At 52.0% G+C, this 8,555-nt stretch overlaps 1 long non-coding RNA gene across 1 annotated transcript; it reads left to right on the plus strand.

Annotated features, from left to right (window-relative positions):
• Window positions 1-5,146: 5,146 nt before the first annotated feature.
• LOC145505830 (uncharacterized) lies at window positions 5,147-7,638 on the plus strand. The gene is made up of 3 exons (XR_014053308.1): window positions 5,147-5,312; window positions 6,286-7,085; window positions 7,330-7,638. It is a non-coding gene; the product is annotated as an uncharacterized LOC145505830 (long non-coding RNA).
• Window positions 7,639-8,555: the final 917 nt, after the last annotated feature.

Genomic DNA, 8,555 nt, shown 5'->3' on the forward strand with positions numbered 1-8,555 from the left:
GCAAAGATGGAGAAACCCTATATAGTCAGCAAAAACAATACCAGGAGCTGACTGTGGCCCAGATCATTAACTCCTTATTGCCAAATTCAGACTTCAATTGAAGAAAGTAGGGAAAACCACTATATCATTCAGGTGTGACCGAAATCAAATCCCTTATGATTATACAGTGGAAGTGACAAATAGATTCAAGGCATTAGATCTGATAGACAGAGTGCCTGAAGAACTATAGATAGAGGTTCATGACATTGTACAGGAGGCAGTAATCAAGACCATCCCCAAGAAAATGAAACGCAAAAAAGGCAAAATGATTGTCTGAGGAGGCCTTACAAATAGCTGTGAAAAGAATTTGAAGCAAAAAGCAAAGGCGAAAAGGAAACATATTCCCATCTGAATGCAGAGTTCCAAAGACTAGCATGGAGAGATAAGAGAGCCTTCCTCAGCAATCAGTGCAAAGAAATAGAGGAAAACAACAGATTGGGAAAGACTAGAGATCTCTTCAAGAAAATTAGAGATACAAAGGGAATATTTCATGCAAAGATGGGCACAATAAAGGACAGAAATGGTATGGATGTAACAGGAGCAGAAGATATTAAGAAGAGGTGGAAACAATACACAGAAGAACTGTACAAAAAAGATCTTCACGACCCAGATAACTACGATGTTGTGATCACTCCCCTAGAGCCAGACGTCCTGGGATACGAAGTCAAGTGGGCCTTAGAAAGCATCACTACGAACAAAGCTAGCGGAGGTGATAGAATTCCAGTTGAGTTACTTCAAATCCTAAGAGAGGGTGCTGTGAAAGTGCTGCACTCAATATGCCAGCAAATTTGGAAAACAGCATTGGCCACGGGACTGGAAAAGGTCAATTTTCATTCCAATCCCAAAGAAAGGCAATGCCAAAGAATGCTCAAACTACCACACAATTGCACTCATCTCACACACTAGCAAAGTAATGCTCAAAATTCTCCAAGTCAAGTTTCAACAGTACATGAACCGTGAACTTCCAGATGTTCAAGCTGGATTTAGAAAAGGCAGGGGAACCAGAGATCAAATTGCCAACATCTGTTGGATCATCACAAAAGCAAGAGAGTTCCAGGAAAACATACACTTCTGCTTTATTGACTACGCCAAAGCTTTTGACTGTGTGAATCCCAACAAACTGTGGAAAATTCTTAAAAAGATGGGAATACTAGGCCACCTTACCTGCCTCCTAAGGAATCTGTATGCAGGTCAAGAAGCAACAGTTAGACCTGGACATGGAACAACAGACTGGTTCCAAATTGGGAAAGGAGTATGTCAAGGCTGTATATTGTCACCCTGCTTATTTAACTTATATGCAGAGTACATCATGAGAAATGTTGGGCTGGATGAAGCACCAGTTGGAATCAAGATTGCTGGGAGAAATATCAATAACCTCAGATACGGAGATGACACCACCCTTATGTCAGAAAGTGAAGAAGAACTAAAGAGCCTCTTGATGAAAGTGAAAGAGGAGAGTGCAAAAGTTGGCTTAAAGCTCAACATTCAGAAGACTAAGATCATGGCATCTGGTCCCATCACTTCATCGCAAATAGATGGGGAACCAGTGGAAACAGTGATAGACTTTATTTGGGGGGCTCCAAAATCACTGCAGATGGTAACTGCAGCCATGAAGTTAAAAGACACTTGCTCCTTGGAAGAAAAGCTATGACCACCCTAGACAGCATATTAAAAAGCAGAGCCATTACTTTGCCAACAAAGGTCCGTCTAGTCAAGGCTATGGCTTTTCCAGGAGTCATGTATGGATGTGAGAGTTGGACTATAAAGAAAGCTGAGCACCGCAGAATTGATGCTTTTGAACTGTGGTGTTGGAGAAGACTCTTGAGAGTCCCTTGGGCTGCAAGGAGATCCAACCAGTCCATCCTAAAGGAGATCAGTCCTGGGTGTTCATCGGAAGAACTGATGCTAAAACTGAAGCTCCAATTCTTTGGCCACCTGATGCGAAGAGCTGACTCAATGGAAGAGACCCTGATGCTGGGAAAGACTGAAGACAGGAGGAGAAGGGGCTGACAGAGGATGAGATGGTTGGATGGCATCACTGACTCAATGGACATGAGTTTAAGTAAGCTCCAGGAGTTGGTGATGGACAGGGCGGCCTGGCGTGCTGCCGTCCATGGGGTCGCAGAGAGTCGGACACGACTGAGCGACTGAACTGACTGAGATGTGTGGTGCTTCCCTGCTGGCTCAGAGGGAAGGAACCCAACTGCCAATGCAGAAGAGGCGGGTGTGATCCCCAAGTCTGGAAGATCCCCTGGAGAAGGAAATGGTAACCTGCTCCAGTATTCCTGCCTGGGAAATCCCATGGACAGAGGAGCCTGGTGGGCTACAGTCCATTGAGTCACTAAAGAGTCGGACACAACTTAGCAGCTGACACACAACGGCACGTGCGCAGCGTCTGTAATGCTTCCCATGATACCACACAGGTTGTACCTTTTCTCACAACCCTGGAGCTCGATGAGCCCTTCAGTGAGCAGGCTCCAGACTTTCCTCGACTCAGAGGAGTCTTCCCAGGCTCAGCTGTGGCCTTTCTCCCGCCTGTTATTTTCTCTGCTTCTTGAACTCGCCTTAGATCTCCTGCTCTATCTTCTAAGCCAGCCCTATTTTCCTTTACTGCATCTTCCTCTTTATCGCTCTGCTTTGTCTGTTGAGATATTTCTTGTCCTCTTTCTCCCAGGACCGCTCCTCAAGGGCTGCATCACCATCTCTTCTTGAATCAATCAGCTGGATGTTTCCATGTTGAATCACGTTTTTAAGCTTCGGGCATTCTTTTCAGGGCTGGAATTTAGATCTTTTACAGGGAAACACAGTCATTCAGCTCCTGGATGTGGTCCATGAAGCCCCCTTTGTCAGGTCAGCTTCCTGCAGATCCTCGGTTCTCCCCCCCGGGCCCTGACTCTGCTCACACTGACCTCCCAGCTCTCAGAGGGTGAGTGGGCCCACCCGGCGCTCCCCAGCCCCCTGGTCACTGTCCTCTAGAGAGGACCCAGCCCTCCCTCAACCCCCTCTCAGACTTCCTCTCCACTGTTAGGATGACTTTTGTTTTTGAAACACAAGTGTTTTCTATTTGCTGACCTTTTCTAGATGACAAGAAGCTGACAACTGTGCGCTATTTGTAGATATTTTTTTTGTAAAAAGGAGCACAGTCTGCCCTTCGAGGTAAAGCTGACATTTTAGTAAAGAGTGAGAAAGTAGTTTCTTCAGAAAATGATTCTCTGCTGACTGTACTTAGAACACGAGTGGTTTGAAAATTTTCCACTGTTATGTAACATCGAGGCTTCCTATTTGTCATCCACAAAAATTGTTGCATCTGGATGCTTTAATAACTTATGGACAAAGTTTTCTAGCCTGTTTTAAAAATCTTTCAAATGATAGGATTGAGTGAGATTTAAATCCATCAGTTAAATAATAGAAAAACACAACTCCATCCAGTTAATTTACAAGAGTAAATTATTCATTAACATCACGGAAGAGGAACATTGAGTAGGCAAAATTTTAACCAAAATCTTTGCATGATTGATGGATGGAATTGAAAATTGATTGCATGACTTAGAAAGTACAGCCAGTGAAGGCATTATTCCACTTCAGTCAGTCAGTCAGATAAGTCGCTCAGTCGTGTCCGACTCTGCGACCTCATGGACTGCAGCATGCCAGGCCTCCGGGTCCATCACCAACTCCCGGAGTTTGCTCAAACTCATGTCCATTGAGTTAGTGATTCCATCCGAGCATCTCATCCTCTGTCGTCCCCTTCTCCTCCCACCTTCAATCCTTCCCAGCATCAGGGTCTTTTCCAATGAGCTGGTTCTTCACATCAGGTGGCCCGAGTATTGGAGTTTCAGCTTCAGCATCAGTCCTTCCAATGAATATTCAGGGATGATTTCCTTTAAGATGGACTGGTTGGATCTCCTTGCAGTCCAAGGGACTCTCAAGAGTCTTCTCCAGCACCACAGTTCAAAAGCATCAATTCTTTGGGCCTACCTGACTTTGTAGGCAATAAAATGAAGTTATAGACAGACCTTGAATCATGATGTAACATACTATTACACCGGACACAGTCCACAATACCATTCACACTATGTATCCCGTTGCCACTGACGCATGTTAGGCTTTGTCACAGGGGTGCCACCTCCAGGCCCAGCGAAGGAAAAGGATTCTCCTCCGGCTCCCAGGTGTCCTTCCCAGCGGGGCGTGGGCACCACTACACAAGGGGCCCCCCAGCCAGTTGGCTGCTCCCCTCCATGCTTCCCAGCATGCTCTTGGGGCACCCAGAGACCACCCTCCCCAGGAGTCTCAGCAGCTGCCGTCTGCCTGGCCTCCCTGAGCTCGGCACGCACCCTGGCCGCCTCTTCAGTGGGTCTTGAGGGGCCCCAGAGAGTGGCTCCCCAGGGAACTGCCGGGGCACCCAGGAGGCAGGTTCCTGATTCCTGCTCTCTTCAGGGCATTCTTGGCCCCTCAGTAGGTGACCACGGGGCCAGATAACAATTCCTCATGCAGACTTCTCAGAGGACGCTGCCCTGCTCTTTCCCGACCAGAGCGAGGGCTCACTGGCCTGGGCAGGGCTCGGGAGTGTCGCGCCTCTGCTGGGGTGGGTGCTGGCTGGTTTCTCGAGGAGGTTTCTCTCTGAGCGTGTGTGGCCGGCTCAGAAAGGGGGTGGGCTCTCACGCCAGAGACACACATTACGTTGACACGCAAGGTTTTAGTTTCGGGCCAGGAGGATGCCCCTCCCTTTCCTGGGGCCACCTTCGGCCCAGCCATTCCACCTCTTCTTTAGGACTGCCCCCTTCTCAGCGGCTTTGGCAGGAAGTGTGGGCACCGGAGCGCGGGTATAGGGGACGGAGCCACAGGGAGACTGCCTGCGCGGCCGGCACAGAATGTTCTGGCCTGCAGGCACCCTTAGAGGGACACGGGTGGGGGTGGAACAGACGTGGGCAGGAGCTGGGCGTGGGGAGAATGGCCGGGCGGGGACAGGAAAGGCTCGTGGGCAGAGCTCTGCACGCCAGCTCTGGGGCTAAGGGACAAAGCAGCTCAGCACCCCGGGCCCCCAGCAGCCCCCGAGCCCAGCCCTCTGATAGCCCAGTGCAGGCTCCCCAGGGCTTGGGGAGGAGTCAGAATAGAGAGGCTGCTGCTGAGCGAGCCCAGCCCCCTTCGAGGACCACACTGAGATGGCCTGTGACCCCAGGGGGCCTCAAGGCTGGGCTGATCCAGGGCCCCCCTCCCTCCAGCTGTGGACACAACAGGAAGACAAAGACCTGCCACTGCTGGCAAGCCAACCGGGGGTGAGCGGGGTGGTTTGGGGTGTTGATGGTTATGGCCAAGGACGCCTGAGTACGGCCGGGTCTGCTGGGGACCACAGGGGACTGCCAGGTGAGTCCTGCTGGCGGTCATCTGGGGGGGCTCACAGATGACTTTAAGGGCAGCACACCTGTTAGGGTGTCAAGCTCGGTCCTAATAGAGGCAGCTTCTTTCACGTTGTCTGGGACCCAGTGTTCTTACAGGCGTCTGAGTCATCAGCCCTTGGCAGGACACATCTCCTCTGGTCTGTGTCTGTGCATCACCCAATGCATCTTAGACCTCTCTTTTCTACACCAGGTGCCACGGACACCCTTCTGGGAGATGCTGGGGGTATTCCCCCCAAAGTGGGGAAGGCAATGAGGGAGACCGGTCCTGTTCACAAGTGCAGGGGACGCCTTGTGCTACAGCCTCGGGAGGCTGGCCAGGGCGCCATGTGCACCAAAGGTCCTGAGAAGCCCTTCATCCAACATAAGCCCCTTCTATGTAGCGTGTCTCAAACCCCGTGTGAACAGGAAATCTATTAACCCAGTGGACCAGTGTTTCAGGGGACCCCCATTTGGGAAGCCCTGGTTTGGATCATCTCTCTTTCTCAGGGGAGAATGAATCATTTCATACGTGTGGGAAACTTTTTAGAAGACCAGGCAGCCGCGGTGGTAACAGGCTTCAAGAGAACAATGGGCATGGTGTTGCCTAACAACTCCTTCACTTGAGCTGAACATGTTACTGTAGTATGATTTCAAGGGCTTCCCTGATAGCTTACTTGGTAAAGAATCTGCCTGCAATGCAGGAGACCCTGGTTCAATTCCTGGGTTGGGAAGATCCCCTGGAGAAGGGAAAGGCTACCCACTCCAGTATTCTGGCCTGGAGAATTCCGTGGACTATACAGTCCGTGGGGTCACAAAGAGTCGGGCATGACTGAGCAACTTTCACTTTCTTTTCATGATTTCATCTCTACAGAGAAGGGCTGGGGAGGCAGAGGGAGAAGATACTGCTGAGAAGGTGAGATGGCACTTAGGCATGGAGACCTGACGATCGCGGAGGTCTGCAGAGCGCTTTCAAGCCCTGGATCTCCTCCGGCGATGCCTTGTTCAGACCCCCAGCCCTGCAGACAGGACACCCGCACCAGTCACAGTCTCCTCTGCTCTGAGAATCACTGCTGCTCTTCCCTCTGCTGGAAAACCAGTTTTCCTCTGGCAACGTTCTGCAGTCAGAGGTTCTCAGGGACCAGAGTCTAGTGGGCTCAGCCCCTCCAGATCCCTGCCCAACTAGGGCCCCTTCCACTGCCGGGAGCCCAGGCCCTGCCCTCCAGCTGACTGTCTTGTATGCCAGGCATCAGGCCACATCAATGCCGAGGTCATTACCGTGCGTGACAAAGGGAAATCTGGGGAGTCTGGAGGATGAGGTGGCCTTGGGCTTGTCCTGAGCTGAAGCCTTGACGATGGCCATTCCTGGCAGACAGAAGAGGCCCGGCCTGAGGTGGACGGAGGGTCCCACAGGGAGTGGAAGGGGGGGCCTTGCAGCGTGGCTGCCAGCTGGAGGTAGCCCTGGACTATCTTCCTGAGCCGCGGCTTCCTTAAGATGCTGAGCCAGGTGGGGGCTGAGCCCACTTGGGGAGCTCACGGAGCCCCCGCTACTCCGTGATGCCAGGGAAACTGGGGGTGATGTCACAGGAGCAGCTCAGCCCAGGGAGGGCTCTGGGACAGAGTGGCTGATCCGAGCTGTCTCTGGGGAAGACCACCCTGGGCCAGGGCGACCAGGTGAGGATGGGGTTGGGGGGGGGTCAGGGCAAGCTGGGCAGGGGTTGGAGGACTGGGAATCTGGGGGCAGTTAGGGAGTGGGGGCGAGCTATGGGGCAGTTGGGGGGTCCAGGGAAACGGGGGGCAGTCAGGGGGCCAGGCAGAGGTTCTGCGTGGCCCATCTGGCTGCCTGGTCTTTTCCGATGATGCAACTCAGCTATAGATGCTGCTCGGAATTGACCCCTTCTCCACCATTTCCTCTCAGGAGCGGCTCTTTCCAGCCAACGCAAGTTAGTTAATCTTGAACCATTTTAATCTGCTCCACGAAGTATTTCCACCTTTGGGAATTGGATGATTCATAAAAGAGACAGAACTCTCCCCTTTACGAAGAAGAGCTGTGCATTAAGCATTTGAGTAATGGGGGCAAGTGCAAACATACATAATTCTTCTGCTAAAATTGGGGGTGGAGGAGGAACACATGTGACCTCCAAGTTGCTTTATTTTCTTCCTCAAGAGCAGACAGCTATTTTGCTGTTTTTAAAGTCTCCATTAAAAAGAAATAATGGGAAACGTTCATGGATGTAAAGCTTCAATGACAAGTTTAAAAAGGCAGCGGGACTGGAAACAACTGAAGTCTCCAGCCCTGAAGGACTGGTTTTATAGGCATGCAGTCTCCTTGCAAATGTGCACCATGCGGCCCATACAGAAGATCAGGGTGCTTACTAGAGCCAGATAGAAAGCATCATGAAGTAACGGTGAACACAAACATACAATAAGGCTTCCTGGGTGGCTCAAACAGTACAGAATCTGCCTGCGGTGCCGGAGACCCGGGTTCAATTCTTGAGTCAGGAAGATCCCCCGGAGTAGGAAATAGCAGCCCACTCCAGTATTCTTGCCTGGAGAATCCCATGGACAGAGGAGCCTGGTGGGCTACAGTCCCTGGGGTCACAGAGAGTCAGACACGACTGAGCGGCTGACACACACACATAAAGACACACTCCGTGGCAGTGCGGCCCGAGGGGCTTCAGTCAGTTTACCGGGACCCCAGCAGGTCCCCAGGGATGACCATTCTCGTGGGGGCAGGGGCCGGGCAAGCGGCCATGGCTGCCCCCGCCCCCCGCCTGCTGCCCTTGGCAGCTTGTGCCATTGACCCTCTGATCAAGGCTCCTCTTTAAGAAATGGGCCCCTGCCATGGGAACAGGGTTTTCAGCCCCTGCTGGTTGGTAGGAAAGCGCTGGGCTCATGGTGCAGAGACCCGAGCTCCATGGCAGAGGGACGCGTGACGGGGCTGCTCCCCACCTGTGGAGCCTCTGCCTCCACGTGGTGCTGGGAAATGGGGGGCGGGGTGCAGGCTCCTGGGTGGAGGACACATCATGACTGCACGCTGAGGGGCCCTTTCACGGTGACGGTGGCTCAGGGAACTTGGGCTGGGGGCAGCGTGGAGAGGTGGAGACAGGACGGGCATCTCCGAGCAGGAGCAGAAAGGAAGAG

The sequence above is a fragment of the Giraffa tippelskirchi genome, chromosome 5, assembly GCF_054371585.1.
Source record: "Giraffa tippelskirchi isolate mGirTip1 chromosome 5, T2T-mGirTip1v1.2.pri, whole genome shotgun sequence".
Classification (NCBI taxonomy): Eukaryota; Metazoa; Chordata; class Mammalia; order Artiodactyla; family Giraffidae; genus Giraffa; species Giraffa tippelskirchi.